This window comes from Lepidochelys olivacea (assembly GCF_965140295.1).
Source record: "Lepidochelys olivacea isolate rLepOli2 genome assembly, chromosome: 9".
Lineage (NCBI taxonomy): Eukaryota > Metazoa > Chordata > Testudines > Cheloniidae > Lepidochelys > Lepidochelys olivacea.
In genome coordinates this window covers 65,378,056-65,391,136 of record NC_140419.1, presented here as the reverse complement: position 1 = coordinate 65,391,136, position 13,081 = coordinate 65,378,056, and positions in this window count along the sequence as shown.

Here is a 13,081-nt window from a genome sequence, read left to right as displayed (position 1 = left end):
TGTTGGCCACTGAGTTAGATCCTGATCCTGCCGCTGGCTCCATGCAGGCAAACCCCTGTGCCCAGCCCATGCAGAGTCCACTGATGCCAAAGCAGCAGGCATTGCAGATCTTCCAAGATATTTAGATGTCTAACTCCCTTTGAGCATTTGGGCCAAATTCCACTTTCAGTGACAAGGTGTAAATGCAGAGTAACTACTAACTTCTGTTCAGTAACTGGCTTTACACCCCTGTAACTGAGAGCAGGATCTGACCCCATTTCACAGACACTGTAGATGATTTCTTTCTTCTTACACCATAGGTTAGCTTACTTAGTAATTTAGTAGGTGTAGTCACACAGTAATCCTGGGACCAACATGGCTGCAACACCACTGCAAACAAAACTGTCCATGGAATTTAAAGTGTTCCCACTAAGTCAGTGTGTGCGAAGCTGTAACTCAAAGGGAAGCAGAAGGAGGCATTTAAATAATCTAGGAAATTCTTAGCAAAGCACGCAAAGTATTTACTATTGAATAGATGCTACCATGACACTAGCCAGCCAGAATCCTAATGGGAAATACGGAAAGAACATGCATTTATTGTTTTAGAATGTTTTTTTTATCGTTACAGTGTTTTTATTTAATTATGTTATTTGAACCAAATTCAGCAGTCCTTTTCGAGCAAAAGTCCCATGGACTTTATTAGGAGGTAACTTGGGCACTTCAGACAGAGCTCAAAAAGGTACTTAAACTCGTGCCTAACTTAACTGTGGCATGTAACCAATGGCTTAAATCAGCCACTGTACCAGCTGACTGGTGGATAGCTAATGTGGTGCTGATTTTTTTTTAAAAAGGCTCCTCGGGTGATCCTGGCAATTACAGGCTGGTAAGCTGAATTTGAGTACTGGCCAAATTGGTTGAAACTATAATAAAGAACAGAATTATCAGACGTATAGATGAACATGGTGTATTGGGGAAGAGTCAACTCCCTTTTGCAAAGGGAAATCATGCCTCACCAATTTATTAGAATTCTTTGAGAGGGTCAACAAATATTTGGACGGGGGAAATCCAGTGAATATAGTTTATTTGGACTTTCAGAAAACTTTTGACAAGGTCCCTCACCAAAGGCTCTTAAGCAAAGAAAGGAGTCTTGGTTGAAAGATAGGAAACAAAGGGTAGGAATAAATGGTCAGTTTTCACAGCAGAAAGAGATAAATAGTGGGATCCCCCAAAGATCTGTATGAGAACTAATGCTGTTCAACATATCCATAAATGATCTGGAAAAGGGGATGAACAATGAGGTGGCAAAGTTTGCAGATGACACAAAATAACTCAAGATAGCTAAGTCAAAAGCAGACTAAAAAGAGTTAGAAAGGGGGATCTCACAAAACTGGGTGACTGGGCAAAAAAATGGCAGGAGAAATTCAGTGCGGATAAATACAAAGTAGTGCACATTTGAAAACATAATCCCAGTTATACACACAAAATGATGGGGTTGAAATTAGCTGTTACTTCTCAAGAAAGAGAACTTGGAGTCATCATGGATAGTTCTCTGAAAACATCTGCTCAATGTGCATCAGCTGTCAAAAAAGCTAACACAATGTTCGGAATCATTAGCAAAGGGATAGATAATAAGACAGAAGATATCATAGTGCTGCTATATAAATCCATGGTCCTCCCATACCTTGAATATTGTAGTGTAGTTCTGGTCACCCTTTCTCAAAAAAGATACGTTAGAATTGGAAAAGGTTCCCTTTTAATGATTAAGGGTATGGAACAGTTTTCATATGAGGATAAATTAAAAAGGCTGGTACTGTTCAGCTTGGAAAAGAGACAACGGAGGGGAATATGATTGAGGTCTATGAAATCATGAACGATGTGGAAAAAGTGAATAAGGAAGTTGTTTATTGCTTCACATAACACAGGAACCAGGCGTCACCCCGTGAAATTAATAGGCAGCAGGTTTAAAACACAAATAAGGGCACATGGCCGCCAGGGGAGGCTAGCCCCGCACCTCCCCCTTCTGCCCCCTCCTTCTCCCCCTTTAACCTCCCCCTCCCCTGCAGGAGCCCAAAACACCCTCACCACAGCCCCAGCCTCGGTGCGCTGCAGCCTCAGCTCCCACAGCCCCTGGGCGGTGTAGCCATAGTGCCTCCAGCCCTGGTGCTTCAGGAGGCCGGGCAGCACAGACGCCATGTCCCCAGCCCTGGGTCTCTGGGCAGCATGGTCACTGCAGCCCCCAGTCCAGTTGCTCAGGCGGCTGGGTGGCGTGGCCGCCGCGCCCCCAGCCCAAGGGGTCTGGTGGCCGGGCAACGCGGTCGCCACACCTCCAGCCCCAGTGCTCAGGCGGCACGGTCACTGCACCCCCAGCCCCGGGGCTCCAGGCAGCCCCAGTTCCAGTGCTCGGGCAACCAACCCCGGAGCGCTGAGCAGGCAGCATGGCCCAGCACCAGTGTCCCCGAGGCCCTGCAGGAGGCACACTGGCCTGGGGGTGGGGCCACGGTAGGCTGTCTGGGGAGGCAAAGCCTCCCCTTTCCTAGGATACTCACCACCCATGATAAGGAAGGTTTCAGAGTAACAGCCGTGTTAGTCTGTATTTGCAAAAAGAAAAGGAGGACTTGTGGCACCTCAGAGACTAATCAATTTATTTGAGCATGAGCTTTCGTGAGCTACAGCTCACTTCATCGGATGCATTCAGTGGAAAATACAATTCTGAATGCATCAGCCGATGAAGTGAGCTGTAGCTCACGAAAGCTTATGCTCAAATAAATTGAGGTGCCACAATAAATTTTTCTGAGGTGCCACAAGTCCTCCTTTTCTTTTCATGATAAGGAAGTTCTTCATCACACAACCTATAGAACTCATTGCCTGGGGATGTTGTGAAAGCCAAAAGTAAAACTGGGTTCAGAAAAGAATTAGACAAGTTAATGGAGAATAGGTCCATCAATGGCTATTAGCCAGTAAGGTCAGGGACACAACCCCATGCTCTGGGTGTCCCTAAACCTCCAATTGCTAGAAGCTGGTACTGGATGACAGGGGATGGATTACTCAGTACATTGCTCTGTTTCATTCACTCCCTCTGAAGCATCTGGCCACTGTCAGAATACAGACTACTGGACTATATGGCCAATTGCTCTGACCAAGTATGGTCCTTCTTACGCTTTTATGTTTAAACATATGAGTCATCTAATTAACATCAAGGGGACTACTCACATGCTTAAAGTTAGGCACGTGTTTCAACACCTGCCTGAATCAGAGCCTTTATTATTTAAGTGTTGCCAATCTGTATAACACAAGCAGATAGTCCTTGTCCTGAAGATCTTACTGTCTAAAATGGATTAACTATTTAGGCCTTGATACTATAACAAGCTTTGCACCGGTATAATATGGGCCCTGTGAAGGAAGAAAGGGTCCACGAGGTGTGTGACCCTAGTAAATCAGTAGAGCCCTGAGCGATACAAAATTTGTATCGGCATCCTATCCGCAAAAATGATCCAGATGCGGATATCTGTGGATATAAAGCAGATATCCGTGGATTTGCAGGGCTCTATAAATCAGTGCCTTAGGTACAATGCTGTCTTTCTATCACTTCCACTGTTTCTTTCTCACAAAGGTGATGAACTGGATTCCACAGCAAGCAACTATGATGTAATATATAAGAGATCATGACCTTAGGGTGGGACTAAGCAGGGGAGCAGATAAATTCTTAACAAAATTATGCTGTTGTCATTCCTTTATCTATAAAGAATGAGGAAAGGGAAATAGAGAAAATGTTTGACATGGCAGCAGGGTTTTGTAGTTTTCTCTGAAGAAATCCTTAAATATAATAAAAGTTGAACTGACAGAATGGGGGGGGGGGGAAATCTGTGAATATTCATTCAAATTGAAAACCAGATTTTGATGTAACTGTGTTTGGCCCCATCTTTTGTTGCTTTTGCTTTCCATGAACATTTGAGCATCCAGGTTTTACCAGTGCGAATATTCCCAAAAAACAAATTTGAAGCCTGAATATTTCCCAAAAGCAACATTTCAGATTGTGTATTCAATTACAATATTCAGCATTCTAAATGTGTGATGTGTTGGCTAGTTGCATCAGTTGTCCAGTCAGGAGACAGAAACAACACTTAAGGTGACTTAAGTGACTGATGAACAGAGACGGAATTTTACATTTCAAATATCAAACCATTTGCAGCACCCTGGTTGTGAGTAGAGCTGATTGGGGGTTTTCTTACAAAATGATTTTTCAATGGAAAAAGTACTTTCCACAAAATCAAAAATTTCCATGGGACATGTTTAATTTTTGTTGAAATGTTTCAGTTTTCTGTCAGGAAAATCAAAATGAAATATTGAGTTTTGAGACAGTTTGACCCAGATTGAAACATTTAGGTTTGTTGAACAGAGTTGAAACATTTTGTTACACAAAGTAAAACTAAAAAGAAAAGGAGTACTTGTGGCACCTTAGAGACTAACAAATTTATTTGAGCATTTGTTAGTCTCTAAGGTGCCACAATACTCCTTTTCTTTTTGCGAATACAGACTAACACGGCTGCTACTCTGAAAAGTAAAACTATTTCCCCATGCTTATTTCCCTCCCCCACGCCACCCCCCACTGTTACTCACACCTTCTTGTCAACTGTTGGAAATGAGCCATCCTGATTATCACCACAAAAGGTTTTTTTCTCCTGCTGATCACCTTAATTGATCACTCTCCTTATAGTGTGTATGGCAGCACCCATTTTTTCATGTTCTCTGTGTGTATCTTCTTACTGTATTTTCCACTGCATGCAACCAATGAAGTGGGTTTTAGCCCACAAAAGCGTATGCTCAAATAAATTTGTTAGTCTCTAAGGTGCCACAAGTCCTCCTAGTTGTTGTTTCAACATCGAAGTGTCACAGTGCATCAGTGGAGTGGTAGTTTTGGGTGTTTCATGCCCCCTCCTCCCACATTCTATTCTATGGCCTGTCTTCTTGGCCTGAAGTACATCTCTTCTCATGACGAACAGTACATGGTGCATGGTGGGAGGTGCACTGCAGCTAGAGAGCCTGGGCCCTAAGGAGCAATGATGGCATGATGCACCTGAACTACAATTCCCATTGAGGCACTGCAGCACCATAGGCCAATGAAGTTTAATATCAAACTGGCTCAACACAAAAAAATGTGATTTGTTTCAACACACCAAAATGAAACACTTCCATTGTTTCTACTGAAAATATCAAAATGAAATGTTTCAAATCGAAATTTGCCAGCATTTTCATTCTGTGAAAAAATTCAGTATTTTGACTCTTTGTCCCAATGAGCGATGATAGCAAGTGTCAAAACATTGGAATTTACCATGCAACGGAAATTCCAACTTTTGCTAAGCTGTTTGGGAGCTATTCACATTGGGGGTAACATTTCATGAAGAAAGTCACTAATCAATTTGGATAAAAATATCTGGCAATTTCACAATCTGATCATTAAGTTTTCTTTAATGGAAAAAGAGGGAAAATTCAAGGAATAAATTATTTGCTTAGTAATAAATACTTTAGATTTTAATCAGTTAGTTTGAACATAAAACAAAGATTTGAGTGATTATTTAAAAAAAAAATACAGATTTTCAAAAGACCTCAGGCCAAATGTATTCCTGGTGTGACTCATTCCAAGCCAACTGAATCATGCTATAGATTATTTTTTCCTTTCTCTTTCCTGTTTTAATACCTTGTCTAAGTAGCCAGCCTATTTATCCTCCTTCCAAGCAAGCCCCAGTTGTGGAGTTTTGTAAGGACCCGATTCAGGGCAGCATTTTAGCATGTTCTTAATGTGTGCTAAAATCCCTGTGCTTACAGGTAAGACTGTGCTGAGTTGGAGCCTAAATCTTTTTAAGTTCATAAGTCTATTTCATTCAGGTTTATTCAGTAAAGCTACTGGTAGTTGTACAAAATGAACAGTATTTGCCATTTCTCCATGACCAACTAGTGCTAGATATCTTTTTTTTAAATGTGTCCCTCATGATCTAAAAAGAATCTCTAACTGGATATGAATAAAGAGTCACTTACGATCACCACAGCCGGAAACCAGTGGTTCACGACCCAGTTTCCCATTGGTGTTCTACAAGGTTCTGTGCTGTTGCCACTCTTCTCTGGCTGCCTGTGTGTCCAGATAGATTCGCCTTTTCTGTCTCTGTATCCCTCAGGATCTGTTTGTGATTCGGTGTGTCTCTCTTTTAACTTGTTTCACCTGTTTTATATGCTTGGCAGGAGATCTGGCCCATGACACTGGAACTGCAGGGGTTTTCCCTGCTGGACTTCCATTAAGGAAATGCTAAGCGTTATTTTTTTTAAACTCTAACAGATTCTCTTAAAAAGGGCCTGACTGCTCTACTGAGAAACACCTACGGCAAAACACCAGCCTTGTCTATCCGGAATAATATTCATGAGCCTTTATTCATTTATTCAATGCACCCAGGCTAGGGCACACCCAAACCAGGGCGAGTTTCACAATACTTGGTGTTTTTCTGCAAGCCCCAGCTCCTGGAGTCAAGTGGTCTTGAGAGATTATAGCCCACATGGTTGCAGAGAGCAGCTGGAACATGTGACCTGCGTGATGGCTCAGAAACCAAAAACCAAATAAAAAGACTGAGGGTCGGGCAGTTATATGCACTCGTGGTGCCGGGCTCCAGCAATATTCAGGGCCGGGGGGCGGCTCCATCAATGTTTGGGGCTGGGTCTCTCCCCCGGCTCCGCCTGCCGCCCTGCCCGCACCTCCCCCGAGTGTCCCCCGGCCCCCACTTACTGGCCCCGCTCACCTCCCCTGGCCCCGGAGCCTGCAGCTCACGCTGACTCTGCTCTGCCGGCTCCCCGCATCAGCTGCTGCCACAGGTTCCTAGTGCCCCCTATTCCCTAATGGCAGGGCAGGCTGCCCTTACCCTGCCCTTCCACTCTAGCCCTGAGCCTCTCCAGCGCCCCAGGCCCCTCATCCCCCCTCACCCTAATCCTCTGTCCCAGCCCTGAGCCCCTCCTAAACCCCTCATCCCCAGCCCCACAGCCCTCACCCCTTCTATCCTCAAACTCCCTCCCAGAGCCTGCACCCCCTCCCCCTTCCCACACACCCCTCCTGCCCCCAAACTCCCTCCCAGAGTCTGCACCCCTCACCCCCTCCCACACCCCCACCCCAGCCCAGAGCCTGCATCCAAACTCCCTCCCAGAGCCTGCACCCCAGACCCCCTCCCCCACCCAAACTCTCTCCTAGAGCCTGCACCCCTCCTGCACCCTAATCCCCAGCCCAGGGTGTGCACCCCAGACCTCCTCCCCCCACCCAAACTCCCTCCCAGAGCCTTAGGCAGGTGGGGGGCGGAGTCTGGGGGGGCAAGTTCTGGGCACCACCAAAATTTCTACAAACCTGCCACCCAGCCCTCCCCCATATTATTATTTTGAAAAATCTCATGATGTGCGAGGGCCTGACTCATGATATTTGAATTCCTGGGGCTGGCAATACTGGAGATGGGATGTGTAGGGCCGGTGTCTGTGTGCATGTATCAGAAATGGGTGTGAACTAGGAAACTCAAATCCAGATTTGGATCCAGCTCAGAGGTGTATGGAGTCAGAGTTCTGGTTTGGCCAGTCATAGAGATGGTCCTGAACAGGGGAGTTTGCAGCCAGCTTGAACTTCTCCAAAGATGAAGTGCTTGAGATCCATCTCCAGAGTGGTTTCAGAACTCTGCAGGGATAAATGGTGTTGTCCCAGTCAGCTGTTAGAAAGAAAGGAGAAGTATCAGGGGGAGTAGATGGCTCAAGTGACTGTTAAATGGGATATGCTGCCTTTCTCTCTGGGACACCTCAGGAGCGACAGAAGTGTATTACAATCCGGTGGCTGTTTGGTGATCCATCCAGAATGTGTTTGGCCTTTGATTAGTTCTTAACTGACAAGTGTTTACATCACAAAAAAATGTTCCCCTGCTGAGTGAATTCATCTCTGTGTGGCGGGAAAAGGGGGAGTACTCTCCAAGGCTAACTGATCTTTGGGAGTGGAGCGTGTTCTCACATGAGTCCATTTCTGAGGGAAGTGGGAGAATGCGCTCCCTGCTCCGTGCAGAAAGGATTTCCCAGAACTGGCCAGGTGCTGCATGGGGCTTTTCACCATCCTCCAAAGCAACGGATAGCGCTGGAGGCAGGCAGCAGATTCAGTAGTCTGGTTTGCTAGGCAAATCCTGTTCCCCATCTGATTCCCCGCACAATCCCTGCCACAGGTGTTTTATGAAAAAAATGCAAAAGGGAGGGTATGACTGTACAGTTCAACAAGGTAAGTTGTAACAGTTTAGTTTAAACCGTTTCAGCTTTGCTACTGAGGGAGCGGGGCTTGGAGTCAACCTGCAATCCTACTACCTAGGATAAGAATCAGGAAGCAGTGTCATCTAGGTCTGATTTGCACACCTGCTGAGCACCTGCAGTTCTCATTGACTTCTGCTGGAGCTAAGGGTGCTCAGCATTTCTCAGAAATCAGGCTGACAGTGATCAGGACAGTGGAAGATCAAGAAAGGGTATTAGTATGCGTAGGGTACCAAATTTGGAATCAGGACACCTGGGTTCTATGCCTGCCTCTGTCATTGATTAGCTGGGTGACTTTGTACAAGTAATTTTTCCTCTCTGGGTCCCCACTGTCTATTTAGATTGTAAATTCTTTGATACAGGGACTGTCTTTTACTATGTACAGTAGATCCTCAGAGTTATGAATACCTCAGGAATGGAGGTTGTTCATAACTCTGAACAAAATGTTATGGTTGTTCTTTCAAAAGTTCACAATTGAACATTGACTTAATACAGTTTTGAAACTTTACTATCCAGAAGAAAAATGCTGTTTTAACCATCTTAATTTAAATGAAACTAGCACAGAAAGTTTCCTTACCTTGTCAATTTTTTTAAACTTTCCCTTTATTTTTAGTAGTTTAAATTTAACACAGTTCTGTCCTGTATTTGCTTTTCTTTCTTTTCTTTTCTTTTTTTGGTCTCTGCTGCTGTCTGACTGCGTACTTCCGGTTCCAAATGAGGTGTGGTTGACTGGTCAGTTCGTAACTCTGGTGTTCGTAACTCTGAGGTTCTACTGTATATGTACAGGTTTCAGAGTAATAGCCATGTTAGTCTGTATTCACAAAAAGAAAAGGAGTACTTGTGGCACCTTAGAGACTAACCAATTTATTTGTATATGTACAGTTCCTAGCACAAATGGAGCCCTGATCCATGTTGGGGCCCCTTGGTGCTAACATAAAAAAACTAATAACAAAATCCAGGTGGATGTTACTGGATGTTGAGTGGGACAACAAAAGCTTCCCTGTAAAAAGGGAGCTCCCTGCAATGCTGCATGGTACTTGGCCAGTGTCCCTTTCACTCCAGCATGTGTGCACACACACACACACTCACTCAGCAATCCCAAATCAGCTCAGAGCACTGCCTTGCCTGTGACACAGGTGCCAGCAAGTGCATAGCTGGGGCTGGAGCTGGCAGCTAGAAAATACTGTAAAGGGGCCACGGCCAGGGGTGAATATTGTTTTTCCCCAACGCTCCCTTTACTGTAGCATGCCCTTGCTCCTATTCTGTAAGGGGAGAATGTGACAGAGAGGGGAGGAGAGTATGATGGGCCCTGTTTCTTTTCTCTCCCCTCTAAAGGGCAGTGCCCTCCTATTCCCACCCCTGCCTTACATCCCCAATGGAACTATCCCCTGTGCCAGTCTGGCCTGCCTGTGTGGGAGGCAGCTGATAATCATGGGGCTGAGGTGGACTCACCAGCAACCACACAAAAGAAACAATAACCCAGGAACCTATCCTTGCAACAAAGCCCATTGCCAACTGTGTCCAAATATCTATTCAGGGGACACCATCATAGGGCCTAATCACATCAGCCACACTATCAGAGGCTCGTTCACCTGCACATCTACCAATGTGATCTATGCCATCATGTGCCAGCAATGCCCCTCTGCCATGTACATTGGTCAAACTGGACAGTCTCTACGTAAAAGAATAAATGGACACAAATCAGACGTCAAGAATTATAACATTCAAAAACCAGTCGGAGAACACTTCAATCTCTTTGGTCACTCGATTACAGACCTAAAAGTTGCAATTCTTCAAGAAAAAAACTTCAAAAACAGACTCCAGCGAGAGACTGCTGAATTGGAATTAATTTGCAAACTGGATACAATTAATTTAGGCTTGAATAGAGACTGGGAGTGGATGGGTCATTACACAAAGTAAACTATTTCTCTTATTTTCCACTAAATGCATCCAATGAAGTGAGCTATAGCTCACGAAAGCTTATGCTCAAATAAATTTGTTAGTCTCTAAGGTGCCACAAGTACTCCTTTTCTATTTCCCCATGTTTATTCCCCCCCTCCACTGTTCCTCAGACGTTCTTGTCAACTGCTGGAAATGGCCCACCTTGATTATCACTACAAACCCCACCCCCCACCCCCGCCCGCTCGTAATAGCTCACCTGAAGTGATCACTCTGGTTACAGTGTGTATGGTAACACCCATTGTTTCATGTTCTCTATGTATATAAATCTCCACACTGTATTTTCCACTGAATGCATCCAATGAAGTGAGCTGTAGCTCACGAAAGCTTATGCTCAGATAAATTTGTTAGTCTCTAAGATGCCACAAGTACTCCTGTTCTTTTTGTGAATACAGACTAACACGGCTGCTACTCTGAAATCTGATCCCCACACTTGTGTTTAGTGGCTCTAGGAAGCACAGGTCTCCTCTACACTGGGGATTAAACCATCAGGGACTACCTGATGATATAGCTGCACTAACACCCCCCCCCAGTGTAGACAGGCAGCACCCCTGTAAGCACAGGGAAGGCTGCACTGATGCATTTTCATAGCCAGTCAGCACTAGGGCTATTCACTAGTTCAGCCATGCTAGTGGCTAGACACCAATACGTGGGGCAAATCTCCACTGTGGACTGGGCCTTCGGCAGTAAGTGGGGTAGCATGCACCTCCCATGTGGGAGAGGACCTTAGAATGCACCTGAGTAGTGGAAGTTAACCCTTAGGATGCTGCAGCGCAGGAGGCTTATGTACATGCGCTGCCCTCTGTCTCTGGGGACAAACTTGTCATTTTGTATTTGGTGCCCAGATGTTTAGGATTTATACCGCACCTTAGGGTAGGTAGGGACCATGGTGATGGGTGTATCAGAAACGGATGGATGAATAACCTGCCTTCTACAAGAACCCAAACTCTCCAACCCACCTGCTGTCATCTGGGAATGAAAGGGTGGCCTAAGATCTGTGCTTGGTGAATGTTTGTGATGCCATGAGGACTGATTCAGCAGGGAAGGGACTAGCCTGCAGGGTTCTGTTTCCCCAAGGGCCTTCCTTCCCCACTGGCACACCCATCTGCATTTCCCGGGTCTGATGTTCCAAGCACAGCAGCTCAGGGTTGGCTGTGGAAAATCCCCTGTATTTAATTAACTGCTCTAGCCTCTGGGAGAACTCCCACCATGCTTGCTAATCAGTCTTCTCCATGCTCAACTGATTTTGCTGGACCAAACTATGTTGCCCCCAAAGCTGAGACTCAACTTCTGTGAAATACAAATGACTAAGGCAGATAATCTGTGCAGCACTTGGCTGCCTGTATAGGCTGCCAGCCTTTGTTTGTTTGGTCTCCCCATGCTCAAAAACTGGTTATGCAGGTTAGCAATTCCTCCACCCGCTTCTGTAGCAACACTTCCCTTCAGGGTTCCCTGAGTTAGGGCACTTTTAGGGAGAAACCTCCTTCTCTGGCTTAGATCTCCAGGTACTACCTGTATTTCCATCTGTTGGGAGTAATGTCCTGCCTGCACATGAGCCCCATCAGGAAAGCTTCTACCCCTACCACAGCTGGTGCAGAAAATGTTCACAGATAAGAGCTGGAGCCTGCTATCCCTTGTTCTCTCCTGGCTGTGCCTCTGTGGAGAGGCTAAGCAGGTTTGGGTTGCAAGGCTGGTTTTGTTTGTCTAGCCCTGCTTTCGACATTTCCTGCCCACCAGCTGTGAGGGCCAACTTGAGGGCCGATATTCATAATGCTAGGTGAGAGCATCGAGACTAGGCAGGAGTGGGGTGTACTCCTATCCTTCCTTTTCAGAGCTCTAGTGCAGTGCTTTTCAAACTGGGTCAGGACCCCAAAGTGGATCACAACCCCATTTTAATGGGGCTGCTAGGGCTGGTGTTAGACCTGCTGGGACCCGGGGCTGAAGCCCAAGCCTCACCACCCAGGGCCAAAGCCGAAGTCTGAGCCCTACTGTCCAGGTGCAGAAGCTGAAGCCTGAGGGCTTCAGCCTTGGGTGGTGGGGCTTTAATTACAGGCCCCCCCTCATCCCCCATCCAGGGCTGAAGACCTTGGTTTCAGCTTTGATCCCCCAACCTAGGACAGTGGGGCTTAGGCTTTGTCTCCGCCTGGGGGAGTGGGGCTCGGGGATGCTCAGCCTTTGGTCCCCCCTCCTGGGGTCATATAGTAATTTTTGTTGTCAGAAGGGGGTCACAGTGCAATGAAGTTTGGGAACTGCTGCTCTAGTGACATAGAGGTGTTCTCTCAGGCTTGCTCTGGCCTCCAGGACAGCTGCTGTCTAGGCTCAGGGCTATACTGCCATGTATATTTAGACAAGACCCTCCATGCACCCAGATACTGGATGCTGTGCTCTGAGGTATGAGATGTGGTACTTCATCTAGACTCCTCTGCTGGGCCAGGGACAGTAATGATAGCATTTGCAGTTATCTCCACGGCAAACATAAGACTGCATTCCCCACATCTCCCTGGAGAGGGAGCTCTTCCCTCCAGAGATTTGTTTCACAAACAGCGAGAGGAGGGAAACTGGTGTTGCAACTGGATGTGGGTGAGACTGAGGGAAGTTTGAAGCCAGACTAGAGTTCCCCAGAATTCAAGGGCCTTTCAGGCTGACATCTTGGAGATGAGCCAAGCTGTTCAGATCTGGATCCAGGCTTTCCCAGAGGATGAAGGGGCAGGATCCAGTGTTCAGTTTGGACTCAACTAGCATACACTACCACAAACCACAGAGAAAAGAATAAACGCACACCTAACTGGCGCAGTATTGAACAGTTAGGGCCCAAGAGCAGAAAGGAGGAAAATTCCCCGAT